The sequence below is a fragment of the Nicotiana tabacum genome, chromosome 20 (genome assembly GCF_000715075.1).
Source record: "Nicotiana tabacum cultivar K326 chromosome 20, ASM71507v2, whole genome shotgun sequence".
NCBI lineage: Eukaryota > Viridiplantae > Streptophyta > Magnoliopsida > Solanales > Solanaceae > Nicotiana > Nicotiana tabacum.
In genome coordinates this window covers 130,606,673-130,621,511 of record NC_134099.1, presented here as the reverse complement: position 1 = coordinate 130,621,511, position 14,839 = coordinate 130,606,673, and the positions used below count along the sequence as shown (strand labels likewise).

The 14,839-nt window shown below is 38.7% G+C and overlaps 1 long non-coding RNA gene across 1 annotated transcript; it reads left to right on the top strand.

Annotated features, from left to right (window-relative positions):
• Positions 1–13,329: 13,329 nt before the first annotated feature.
• LOC142174960 (uncharacterized) lies at positions 13,330–14,576 on the top strand. The gene is made up of 3 exons (XR_012704142.1): positions 13,330–13,522; positions 14,104–14,161; positions 14,244–14,576. It is a non-coding gene; the product is annotated as an uncharacterized LOC142174960 (long non-coding RNA).
• Positions 14,577–14,839: the final 263 nt, after the last annotated feature.

Sequence of the window (14,839 nt, the reverse complement as noted above, 5' to 3'; positions counted from 1 at the left end):
AGGTCTTTAGCTGCCAGCCTCTCTTTGTGTCTTAGAGTCTAATTGTTTTATAGGGCTTTTTGAGCTTTGGAATTATGGGCTAGGAAATTGGGCCAAAGACTAAAAAAAATGGACTACAAGATTCACAAAGACGGGGTAAACCAACCCAAAACTAATTCCTCCTTCTAAAATTATATACAATTATAATATAAAATATAAAACTAATTTTAATTAATTGAACTAAACTATATAAAAATATGAAACTATTTTTGTATTTTCAAGATTATATATAAAAATAAAAATAAGCTACTATTTTTATATATTTTTTATTTAAATTTATGAAAGACGCGTAAACTAAAATATTTTTGTAATTTTCATTTTTGTGACGAAATAAAGTAAAAAGTCAAAATTAGTTGAAATAGCTATATTAGGCCTAAACTAAATATTTACGTGCTAAGATATGGAAAATCTTAGGAAGGGTCAAAAATCACATGTCTACAATATGTACGGAATTGAATCTCCATTGTATGAGCGGAATTGTATCTTCATTATATGTACGGAATCGTATCTCCATTGTATGGAATCAAATCCCCACTAGTCGACATATGCTCTTCCTATGGGAATGCAACCATCAACACAATCTAAGTTCGACATCGTCGACATGTGATATCTTCCTACGGGATTACAACCGCCTCCAAAAGTTTAAGTTCGACCTCGTTCGAACCACGACGAGATCCTACTTCGACGACAGTTCGAAGCAACATCCCAATGGACAAGGCCATCGTCAAAAGTTTAAGTTCGACCTCGTTCGAACCACGACAGGATCCTACTTCGACGACAGTTCGAAGCAACATCCCAATGGCCAAGGCCATCGACAAAAGTTTAAGTTCGACCTCATTCGAACCACGACGGGATCCTAATTCAACGATAGTTTGAAGCAACATCCCAATGTCCAAGGCCATCACCAAAAGTTTAAGTTCGACCTCGTTCGAACCACGACGGGATCCTACTTCGACGATAATTCAAAGCAGCATCCCAATGGCCAAGGCCATCGACAAAAGTTTAAGTTCTACCTCGTTCGAACCACGATGGGATCCTACTTCGACGACAATTCGAAGCAACATCCCAATGGCCAAGGCCATCGACAAAAGTTTAAGTTTGACCTCGTTCGAACCACGACGGGATCCTACTTCGACGACAGTTCGAAGCAACATCCTAATGGCCAAGGACATCGCCAAAAGTTTAAGTTCGACCTCGTTCGAATCACGACGGGATCCTACTTCGACGACAGTTTGAAGAAACATCCCAATGGCCAAGGCCATCGACAAAAGTTTAAGTTCAACCTCGTTCGAACCACAATGGGATCCTACTTCGACGGCAGTTCGAAGCAACATCCAAATAGCCAAGGGCGTCAGTATCATATGCAATAAGCAAAAGAAAAAACAACAAACAAATAAACCGGCGAAAGTAAAATTTATATTACAGCAAAATATCATTTACATTTGCCCTTACAAACAGGCCCTAGTATGGCCCATGCCAAAAAATTCCTAAGCAAAAGTAAATACAAACTAAGACTACACATCATCCCCAGTGGGGTAAGCGTCTTCATACCACGAATTCGAAGCAAGGTGATTCGCGCCATCAGAATTGATACCTTCCCCGTCAGGAGTAAGGGGGTCATATCCACATAACTCACGAGCTGCACGCGCCTCAGCGTGCACCGCCTGAACCTCCACCTCTGTTGCCCTACCCTCGGCATGAAAAGCCTTATATACATCGAGTCGAGCCTCTGTATGGACCCACAACTCATACAAGCGACGAGGCGAGCCCTGATCGGCTAAGGCATGAGATGTAGAAGGCTGAGAACGTCGATTTACCTCCTCCGCCCTCAGCGAAGCCATTTGCCCTCGCAATGCGGATAACTCTGCCTCTAAATCCCTAACACGCCCTTTGAGCCCTGTGATTCGACGACCAGAGGCTTTCCTCTCCCTAGTAAGTTACAACCTGGAAATGCAGAGAGCATCCTCCAAAGATACCGACTTAGAAATAGTGGTTGCCACCTTATCAGTGCTGGCGTTCAGCTCGCCCTTGAGCCCGTCGACCTCCATTGCCTTAGCATTTAACTCGGCGGTCAATTCGGCCACCTTCAGCTATAAGTCGGCATTCTCAGCCGTTACTCCCCTGCTCAACTCGAGCTCGTCCTCCTTCGCCTTAAGGAAGGCCTCCAGTTCGCTATTACGGGCAATATCCCTCACAAGCTCCTTGTCCCTCTCCTTCATCTCCTCTATCTTACGCTCCAATTGGTCATCCCGCTGCTTAAGCCCATCACGAAACACCTGGAACTCGGGATCCTGATGATAGATGTCAGACATCGCCCGATGTTTAGCACGATATTGATGATACTTCGACGATATCTTCTTATAGAGGTCCATCCTTTTTCGTTCATGACGCTCCCTCTCCACCTCTAGGACGAGGGTCTAACAAAAGAGAAGGACAGAGTTAAAAAAAATAAAATACACAACGCCGACTGTCACAATGACCTCACGACAAAAAGAGAAGAAAAAGGAACCTACATGCAGGGCCATACCGGCGACCTTCTAAGATAACTCCACGTCGCTCATCGCTCTAAGTGTCTCGCTTTTAGGAGCGGCACATAGAGGAGCAAGGGCTGACGCAACCTGCTCACTGTTCAACAGCAAGTTGTAGCTCCTCGGGACTACCACATGACGGTTAGATCCGTCCATCCTAACCTCCACATGGGTGTGGCGGCCGAAAAATTCACTGATATCCTCCGGGTCGATATCCGAACCCGAACCATCACCCTCGATACGAGGACCTCCAACATTAGATGATGCGCCACCTTCAATGAAGCGCACTGAACCGGCCCCTGGGCCAGTCCCCTCCAATCGGGGAGACCTTCCCGACAAAATGGCATCGGCCATAAATACGGGCATCGGGGCTATCCGGGAGGCTCCGCTGCCATCGGCATCCGTAGCCATGCCATTTCCCAGCTCCAACCTTCTCCTTTTCCTCTCTAACGGCTCGTCACCGTTAGAAGATTCGTCAACGGGATGTGAGGCTAATACCAACGAGGCTTCTTCCTTCATGGCCATAGTTCGAGATGAATCTCCCGGTTGAGTAAGTTGAGGACGGCCTTCCCGAACAGACTCACACAAAATAAATCGCGTGTCCGTAGTAGCAATGGCTCATCTAAAAGCAGGAACTGGCGCCCTTCATCTAGAAGCTCCCCGACCTACCATCACAAAGGGTCATACGGTTAAGCAGGGTCGCATGGCCAATGAGGTAGTAGAGCATATTCTTACCTAAGGAAACCCTAGGGCCATAACATTGCACGAAGTCAGACCAAGTCCGAGTTTCCTCCTCATGAGGCAACAGGCAAACTACCCAGTTCTTGAGACCCGCAATAGGGCGAGGCGGGCGGCCCATAGCTGCGAAACGACTAGTGAGCAAAAGTTACAATAATTACAGAAAATAGGGGGACGTAATGGACGACGGTACTTACGAGTTCTGTTCCACCACTCCGGAAATCCGGCTGGGTCAGAAACGACGTGTTCGGTCTTGATAAAGAAGTACTTGTGGCAAAACTTACGACTCGCCCGGTCATCCGTCCCGACCGACAACCCTTTTGTACCATGAAGTCTCAAGTGTACCATGGTGCCCCTGAGGAATCCAGGCGTGAATAAGTGCAAAAGATGATGGATGGAGACGCTATATTCCATCAACTTTGCATACTTAGTCAATAGTAGAAGCACCTTAAGCGTGTAAGGCGAAAGCTGAGCCAGGCAAACCTGGTAAAATCTGCAGAATTCTTCTGCCAGAGGGAAAAGAGGAAGGGTGTAACCGATCACAAAAGGATACTCGTAGAAAGCACAGTACCCAGGCCTGTGAACGTCAACGTAATCTTCCCCCGCCAGAATCATCTCTACATGGGCAGGAATACCCTATTTTATGCGGAGGGCATCAAGGTGAAGCTACTTCATCTCGGAAAGTACGGGGTTCGGAGTAAGGGGCGGATCTTTGAGGAAATCACTCCGGGATAGGGGATGCCTCAGTAGTAGCGCCTCCACCATAAAAGGGCTATCACCCTCTTCTACATCTACCTCTTCGCTGCCGGAAAGAGGCACTATAGTTGACGGGACGGCTTCAGGAACCTCTTCATTAGCACAACGAGACCTTGGCATAGTTTCATGTGAAGGAGTTGCTACTCAAAGGGAGTGAAAAAGAAGAAACTTCCTGCAAGGAATGAAAACGGGAACAAGAATGTGTAAGAGAAAATGAAGAAGACTGAGAGGTTATCAAGAGGGAGTGGCTAAAGTTTTTCAAAAAATCGAACCTTTCATCTATTTATAGGGTTGTATGGTGCCAGAATCAAGGCGGCAGGCTTCAAATCAGCGCAAGAATCAAAGTGCCAAACCGTCAGTCCTTGCCTCGAAAATTAGCATAATGATGACACACATAAAGCTGACATCACCCCCGGGTGGCATGTACTCTTCGGTGCTCCGCTGAACATGATAGCCATCTCTCGATTGGTCGCGTCATAACGTCCCAACGGGTCAAATTCCTCCCAAGAAAGGCATAAAGTCCGCTCATTGAAGATGCACCCGGTCGCGTCCTCGACAAGCGGAGTGACTAACTATATGGGTCCGAATTTGATCGACCACGACCTACAGTGAGCATGACAAACAACCGAGTAGCTGCGAGTCGACGCCCAGAGAGATACGACCTTGTAGTAAAAGAAGAGACAATACTACCTCGGCAGTAGAATCAGCCCATTAAGAGACCTAGAGAATATTCCTTAGATAATTCTTCACTTGTCGTTCCCGCGTTTGGAAGAAATTCCTCCGTATATAAGAGGGTTGAAAGCCTTGTAAGAGGGGGGGCACTTGACAAAACTTACTAGCTTTGAATAAAAAGAAAATTGACAACTCTCTTCTCTCTATTATTATCATCCCAGAGTTTATTATCTTCAGCTACGATTTACCCCTTCATCTTTGATTGATTTGTCCAAAAAAAATTTAACATCTTTTGAGTCAAACAGATAGCATGACTGATAATTGAGATTGATGGAGTAGAAGAAAAACTCTTACTTCCAAATAAGTGATTTTTTGGCTCTTTTTTTATGGTCCAAAATAAGTAATTTTTCCAGATTTCAAGAATGAATTAATTAATTTTTTCCTACTGACATGGCACTTTCTATTAAGTAGTGTTGGCTTATTTAATAAGCATCAAAGTGCAAACTGCTTTATTGACTGAAGGAAATGAACAACAATACATTAGTTATGTATGTATGTATGTACTCGGGAGACGGGAATTGAAATTCCATACCCGAACACCTACTCAAATGGTGGAACACAATATTCTCTTGCAAAGTTTAAGCAAATCCGCCGCATGGTTAATGACTAGCAAAATTGCAAATCGCTAAGTTTCCGCTGCCTTATGTTTTCCATTAGTTTCTCCTTCATTTGTTTATCCTACTTCCCAAAGCCAATATGAAACCATTAATTAATTACTTCAGTGTGAGTGCTCAAGAATCAAAAAGTTGGTACAAAAGAAGAAATGCTCTTACAAGTGCAGTGCTACTACTTTCCGTCAATTGCCGACACACATAAGTATCTCCATTTTAATGCTTGATATTTGGCTGATGTATTTTGGGTGGTGGGGCCAGACCTACACCGGCGGAAAGGGTTTATCTTACGTCCTTCGTCGAAAAATTAATTATATTGTATATAGACAAGATCAATTCATATATATAACAAAATGTTTGAATTTCTTGATGAAAATCATGTCTCCGCCACTTATTGATGGGAGGTGATTTTTTTAGTGAAAGTTTGTTTCTTGATCAACAATGTATAAACAACAAGATGAAAGGTTTGTTGAGTTTTTTAAGCTAAAATAAGCTTAAAAGCGGGTGAATGGGAAATGGAGGGAAAAAATAAAAATTTTAAGTTTTCCTCCTTGACAATGGGACATTGTCCCATATTGAAAGAGAAAAATAATTTTTGATGGGTATATATACAATAGCTCTTCATTTAGCTCTTAAAGAGTTAAAGAAGAAGGCAAGCTTCGCGTTGTCGTCGCTCGCTCGCTCGCTCAGCTTCGGATTTGGTCAAATGATTGATTGATTAATTTTTTGAACCAAAATTTATTTATTGATAGTAAATATTAAATTAATATTATTAAATATCCGTGTTTGTAACGAAAGATTAATAATCCAAATTATCCGTTTCATTGACTCTGCCTGTCCGTTTTTGTAACGACAAACGTTTCCTCTACCCGTTTTTATTTGCGTAAATGGCTATTTATGTTATGGCCGTTTTACGTAACTGACCTCTAAAGAGTTACACCTCTTCATTTTTGAACTCAACATGTTGGCTATATATATCGGTCCATTCTCTCAGATTTTTGATACGAATTTCTAACTTCTCCTCCTTTCTTCTGCATTGTTTTAACTACTAAGAAGCAACGGTAAGTGTGATTTGCTACTGATCTTTGTGTTCGCTGAAACACTGGGGTTTAAAGTACCGCTACACCAGTGTGTAATTCGTTGTATCCTGGGAGAAAACAATCCACAACCTTGGGTACTAGGAGGGGATTAAGTTCTTTAAGGAAACACTGTGAATTTAGCAGGCTCATATTAAATTCTATTTCTGTTTTTTATTTCTGTTTATACGTTATTTTATATTCTCCAAAATTATTTTACAAATACAGGATACTAACAAGCTTAAGGAGCTTAATTTATTTTCTGTATTTGTGTAATACTCATTGTTTCTTGAGAGTAAAACCTTTGTGGTTTTCTACTCCATTGGAGATTAAAATCTACATGATTTTAACGTTTGTTTGTGTCATTTTTTTACATGAATGACGAATGACAACGGGAACCAGACTGTTCCTATGGTGACTGCCAATACATCGGCAAGTCGAACAACACTGGCATTGGCACCAGCAGAAAAACCCGAAAAATTTTCAGGGATTGATTTCAAGCAGTGGCAGCAGAAGATGTTCTTCTACTTGACTACTTTAAGTCTACATAAGTTCATTAAGGAAGATGTTCATGTTCTGCCCGATGAAACTCTAGAGAATGAATGCTTTCTCGTGATTGAGTCGTGTAAGCATTCTGATTTTCTATGCAAGAATTACATTCTTAGTGGACTGGAGGACAATCTGTATAATGTCTATAGTAATGTAGAGATGGCAAAAGAACTGTGGATTGCGCTTGAAAGGAAATACAAAACTGAAGATGTCGGGTTTAACAAATTCGTTGTCGCTAAATTTTTGGACTACAAAATGGTTGATAGCAAGTCTGTTATTACCCAAGTCCAGGAATTGCAAGTGATTATTCACGATCTCCTTGGTGAAGGTATAAGTCGAATTAATATTAATATTGAAAGTATTAATTATACTATTTTTACTGACAGAATTTTCATTGAAGGTCTTGTCATCAATGAAGCATTCCAAGTTGCAGCGGTGATTGAGAAGTTGCCTCCTTTGTAGAAGGACTTCAAAAGCTACTTGAAACACAAAAATAAGGAGATGTCACTTGATGATCTCATTGTTCGGTTGAGAATCGAAGAGGATAACAAAGTTTTTGAAAAGAGAGGCCATGGAAACTCAACAATAATGGGGGCAAACATTGTTGAGGATACTCCTCAAAATAAGAGAAAGAGGAAGCAGGCTTCTGGACCGAAAAACAACCCAAGCAAGAAGCGGTTCAACGGAAATTGCTACAACTGTGGGAAAGCTAGACACAAATCTACAGATTATCGTGCTCCGAAGAAAGACAAGAAGAAGGGTCAAGCAAACATGGTTGAAAAGCACGAAGATGTTAATGACTTATATGCTATGCTTTCTGAATGCAACTTGGTGGAAAATCCTAAAGATTGGTGGATGGATTCTGGAGCCACTCACCATGTTTGTGCCGTTAGAGAAGCGTTTGCTACATATGCTCCCGTTGGACCCGAAGAGATGCTTTCTATAGGAAATTCTGCAACGGCCAAAATTGAAGGATGTAGGAAGATATTTCTGAAAATGACTTCTGGCAAGGTGGTGACTCTAAACATTGTCCTTCATGTACCCGAGATTAGAAAGAACTTAGTCTCTGCTGGACTTCTTGTTAAGAACGTGTTTAAATGTGTCTTTGTATCTGATAAGATTGTAATAAGTAAGAATGAGATGTTTGTAGGAAAATGTTACCTCACTAATGGTCTTTTCAAGCTGAATGTAATGGTTGTTGAGAATAATAATAAAAATTTAAGCTTCTTCTTATTTACTTGAGTCAAATGATTTATGACATATACGTTTGGGTCATGTCAATTATAAAACCTTTGTGGAAAATGATTAACTTAAAAATATTGCATAAATTTGAATGCGACAAATCAAAATGTCAAATATGTGTGGAATCTAAGTATGTTAAACATCCTTATAAGTCAGTTAAAAGGAATTCAAATCCTTTACTTTATTCACAGATATTTGCGACGTGAAGTCAATACCATCTCGCGGTGGAAAGAAGTTTTTCATAACTTTTATTGACAACAGTACTTGATATTACTATGTTTAATTACTTATAGTAAATATGAAGCAATAGATGCATTCAAGCAATATAAAAATGAAGTTAAAATGCAAATTAACAAGAAAATCAAAATGATAAGAAGTAATAGGGGTGGTGAATATGAATCTCCTTTTGAAGAAATATATTTAGAATATGGAATTGTTCATCAAATAACGGCCCCTTACACGCCCCAATCCAATGGGATTGCAGAAAGAAAGAATCGTTTATTAAAGGAGATGATGAACGCATTGTTGATAAGTTCTGGTTTGCCATAGAACTTATGGGGGAAGCCATTCTTACGGCTTACCGAATACTAAATCGAGTACCCCAAGCAAAACACAATCCATTCCATATGAAAAATGGAAAAGAAGGAAGCCCAACTTGAATTATTTTAAAGTGTGGGGGTGTTTGGCAAAAGTGCAAGTTCCTAAATCCAAAAGGGTAAAAATAGGACCAAAAATCGTTAATTGTGTTTTAATAGGATATGCGACCAATAGTAAAGCATACCGATTTCTCGTTCATAAATCAGAAAATCCCGACATTCATAATAATACGGTTATAGAATCAGATAATGCTGAGTTCTTTGAAAATATATATCCGTATAAAAAGGAATGTGAGTCGATTGGTAAAAGATCTAAACGACCTCGGGAAGAAATAAAAGAAAGTACATAATAAGGAGGATCCAAGACGTAGTAAACGTCAAATAACGTCTACTTCATTTGGACCAAATTTTGTGACTTTCTTATTGGAAAATGAGCCTCGAACATTTAAAGAAGCTATGTCTTCTTGGAATTATTATTTTGGAAAGAGACAATCAATAGTGAAATAGAATCCATATTGAACAACCATACATGGAAATTGGTTGATCTTCTTCCTGGAAATAAACCTTTGGGTTCTAAATAGATTTTTAAGAGGAAAATGAAAGATGATGGCACTATTGATAAATATAAGGCAAGAGTTGTAGTAAAAGGGTATAGACAACGAGAAGGTCTTGACTATTTTGATACATACTCTCCAGTTACAAGAATTACGTTCATACAAATGTTAGTAGTATTAGCTGCAGTTTATGGTCTTGAAATTCATCAAATGGATGTTAAGACGACATTCTTAAATGGAGATTCGGTGGAAGAAATCTACATGGAACAACGTGAAGGTTTTGTGGTTCCAGGTAAAGAAAATAAGGTATGTAGACTTGTAAAGTCCCTTTACGGACTAAAACAAGCACCGAAACAATGACATGCGAAATTTGACCAAACAATGTTGTCAAATGGTTTTAAGATAAATGAATGTGATAAATGTGCGTACATTAAAAAATTTCCAAATTACATAGTCATTGTTTGCTTATATGTGGATGATATGCTGATAATGAGTAATGACATTGCCAACATAAATGCGACTAAGTGTATGCTAACTAGCAAGTTTGATATGAAGGACTTGGGAGTTGCTGATTTAATTCTGGGGATTAAGATCTATAAGACTCCTCAAGGTTTGGCATTGTCACAATCCCATTATATTAAGACAGTACTTGAAAAATTCAAGCACTTAGGGTTTAAAGTTGCAAAGACTCCAATTGACGTGAATCTTGCATTAGCAAAGAACAAAGGCTAAAGCATATCACAATTAGATTATGCTCATGTGTTGGGATGCTTAATATATATCATAAATTATACACGACCAGATATAGCTTGTGCTATAAGTAAACTGAGTCGATACACGATCAATCTAGGTCAATCTCATTGGATGGCAATGAAATGAGTTTTGGGATATTTAGAACTTACCCAGGACTTTGCTTTGCACTACAGTAAATAACCTACGGTGATTGAGGAATACTGTGATGCAAATTAGATCACCGGTTCAACTGATTCTAAGTCAACAAGTAGATATCTATTTACTATTGGTGGAGGAGCGACATATTGGAAGTCGTCCAAACAAACTTGTATTGCCCACTCTACAATGGAGGCTGAGTTCATAGCCTTAGATAAAGCCGGTAAAGAAGCTGAATGGCTCCGAAATTTCTTGGAAGATATTCTATTTTGGCCCAAACTGTTGGCACCAATATGCATACATTGCGATAGTCAAGCGGCAATCGGAAGGGCTGGGAGCGTTATGTATAACGGTAAATCTCATCATATACGACAAAGACATAAAATTGTTAGGCAACTACTCTCTAGAGGAATTATCACGATTGACTACGTAAATTCAAGTGATAATGTGTCGGATCCACTTACAAAAGGCCTAACTAGAGTGGTAGTTGAGAAATCATCGAGGGAAATTGGACTATGGCCGAGAACAAGTCATTGTGGGGGTAACTCTACCTAGAAGACTAGAGAACCCAAGATCTAGGTTCAAGAAGATCAAACAAAGTCATTAATGACGATTCAACATTGTCAACCAAAATTTTGGTTCATTCTCGTGATGAGACAATGTTCAGTACCAAGGATAAAACATTAAGGTTTTTAATGATTTCTAAATTTTATACGGGGTATATCAAATAATGTATCTATGGGATGACACGTTTAGGAATCACCTATGTAAGTGTGAAGTGTTAGCCGCTTCAAGGAGAATTTTGTAAGGCCAGTTCTCTATGCACTTATGAAACCAGGCAGTGTTCATGGCTGAAACGAACACAACAATGAGAATCAAAGACGGTTAAGGTTTGGTTGTGTGACTTATGGTTGTCTAGGTATACACCAAAGTTCTACGGTTCAAAGATATCAAATCTACCAATTGACCGAGTATATCCGACATAAATTCACTATGGAAAGTTCAAATGAAAACCTACTTATCCAGATGCGATTAATCCTTGCTTGCTAATCACATAGTTTTTCATGCATATTTCCGTGATATAGCCATTCCCCATATGTGGGGGATTGTTGAGTTTTTTAAGCTAAAATAAGCTTAAAAAGGGTGAATGGGAAATGGAGGGAAAATGAAATTTTAAGTTTTCCTCCTTGACAGTGGGACATTGATCCATATTGGAAGAGGAAAATGATTTTTGATGGGTATATATACAATTGCTCTTCTTTAAGCTCTTAAAGAGTTAAGAAGAAGGCAAGTCTCGTGTCATCGTCGTCGTCGCTCGCTCGTCTCGGCTTCGGCTTTGGATTCAGTCAAATGATCAATTAATTGATTAATTTTTTAGCTCTTAAAGAGTTAAGAAGAAGGCAAGCCTCGCGCCGTCGTCATCGCTCGTCTCGGCTTCAGATTCGATCAAATGATTGATTAATTGATTAATTTTTTGGACCAAACTTATTTATTAATAGTAAATGTTAACGTAATATTATTAAATATCTGTATTTGTAACGAAAGATTAATAATCCAAATTATCCGTTTCATTGACTCTGCCCGTCTGTTTTTTGTAACGGAAAACATTTCCTCTACCCGTTTTTATTTGCGTAAATGGAAAATGTTTCCTCTGCCCGTTTTAATTTGCGTAAATTGCCATTTACTTTATGGCCGTTTTACGTAACTGACCTCTGAAGAGTTACAACTCTTCATTTGAACTCAACATGTTGGGGCTATAAATTGCAGTCCATTCTCTCAGATTTTTCATACGAATTTCTGACTTCTCCTCCTTTCTTCTGCATTGTTTTAACTACTAAGAAAGCAATAGTAAGTGTGATTTGCTAATGATCTTTGTGTTCGCTGAAACACTGGAGTTTGAAGTACCGCTACACAAGTGTGTAATTCATTCTATCCTGAGAGGAAATAATCCACAACCTTGGGTACTAGGAGGGGATTAAGTTCCTTAAGGAAACAGTGTGAATTCAATGAGCTCGGATTAAATTTTTTTCTGTTTTTCATATCTGTTTATACGCTATTTTATATTCTCCAGAATTATTTTACAAATATAGGATACTAACAAGATTATGGACTCAAAATGGTGGTGTATATGGATGGCAAACGGGCGAGTCTGGTCAGATATAGGCGGGTTAAAATGAGTAACGGAAAAATATTTTATCTGACTAATATTTAATAAGGATAGAAAATGGGTTAACTGGCGGATAATATGATATCCATATTGTGCATGACTTCTTGAATATGAATACTTTTGGAAGAATTTTTTGTCTCCCAAACTTGAGAAAGTCCTTGTTGAAGTCTTTGCAGATGTAAAAGTTAGACTCATTTTGAAATTTCTATAAATGAAAGCATGTATAGATAAAAAAAAATCCATTTACATTAGCGCAATTGAAGAATAAACGAGAGTAAAGGTATTTAAAACATGTGTGATCTGATTAATTTGAGATATTTAGTTACGGACCGACATTATAAAACCCTTAAAATACAGTGTTCTCTCTTCTTGAGTCGAGGGTCTATTGGAAATAACTTTTCTAGTTTTTAGGTAGGGGTAAGATCTGCGTATAGACTACCCTCCCAAGACTCCACCCTGATGGGAACATACTGGGTTTGTTTATGTTTATGTATGTTGAAATACAATGTTCTAAAAATATGAAATATTTGGTAGAATAAATTTTTCACCTACCTTAGGGTGCATTAAGCCAATATTAAATTAAAAGTGAGAAATACTGTTAAAAGTTTTAGAAAAGAAAAATAAGAAAAACGAAAAAGAAAAACTAAGGGAAACTGGCGAGGTTTGATAAGGTTCTTTCAGTAACGGTGGTCGACAATTATGGTAGGCGACCACCGAAATTAGGAAGGGTATAAACGCCGTGACCGTAACAAAACCGGCGTCATCCGGTGAACCCGGAGCCTTGTCTTTTGGACTTATTTATACCGTGTCTTTCATCATGCTTTAAAATATGCAAAACAAAAGTTAGAAGAAAAATTAAGATGTCGCTGTGCCATTTCTGCAGAAGCCGTTAATTGCGGTTGGCATGAGTCGAACATAAAGATTATAAAATTAAAACAAACTGTTTTGGACCCCTTTTTTTGACCCCATCTTTCGAGCTCTTTAATTACTCTTTTGTGTGTGTGTGAAAGGGCAGTTAACGGGCGGATTTACGGGCAAAATTACGGGTACGTAAACTATAATCTTTCTGTAAAATTAGATATTTTTTATAGTATTTTTTAAAATTTGTATATTATAATGGTTGGCATTCATGTTCCAAAAATATTAAATGGTTTACTTGGTTGAAGGTTGAGTTGTTTACCAAGAGGAATATGGTTTAAATCCAATTTAATATTTTTTTCTCTTATTTGTAGTAGTGTACCCACGTACTAGAAATTTTAGTTCCGCCACTAACAACTAAGGTCGAACTCGAAAGTACGAGTATATCTAAAAAGTTCGTTACAGATTCACGTGAATAATAGTTTATATTCAAAAAATTTAATAATTGTTTTAATATTTAATTATAAATTTAATTATTATTATATATGGTATTTATTTGAGATCGCTTTAAAAAATTTATAAATTTTAAATTCTCAATATAACTCTCCTGCCGTTAATGAGTAAAAGATTACTTACCCATTCTCTAGCCGCACCCCTTCGTGCTGTCGGTGGTGATATTAAAAATAGCAGCGCCAGATTAGAAGATTAAATGGAGGGGAGTGTTGTTTGTCGGGTTGTCTGACTCTGAGTTTTCGAATCACTAAAACAGGTCAAAAATCTTGTAATAATGCTGAGGATTATTTGTCTCTTAAGCTCCACATGTTAAGGTACTTCTGTTCTCTTCTTAATTATGTCTGCATTTTTGTTTCTTCTCTATATTTTCTCATCACCACAATTATTTCTTTGCAGTATTCTCTCTGTGCGCGTTTTTCTTTTTACACAGCAACATGTGATGACCCGCCATGTCATCATGCCACATGGGCATCATTTGGCATACATTAATGTCACGTGGAAGCTTACATAAGAAGAAGACTAGTATTTGTGAGAAGATTCTAGAGAGGTATGGATATTTCCTTAGGAAGAACCTAGATCCTTATGGATTTGCTAGGAAAGTCCTTGAAATCTTCTACGCTTTTAGAGAATTCTAGAAAAAGCCCTTATCTTGTAAATATCAAGGACTTGTGTAATAATTAATATTTACACATTAGCCCCTAGGAGACTAGTATATAAAGGGGTCATTCATTTGTAATTCATCAAGCAAACAATTCAAGTCCTCTCTAATATAAAGCTTCCTTTAACAATTTTCTTGTGTTCTTTCTTCCAATCTCTTAGAGATCTTGAGTGTAGTAAGACTGACTTGACATAGCAAGAACGTGAGTAAGTTGTGCAAGATTGAGAGTGAGTTGTCAAGTGCCGCACGTGTACTTAGTTAACAACTAAGGACGTGACAACGTGGTATCAGAGCGAAGGTTTCAACTAAGGGAATGTCGAACGACGGAGAAATT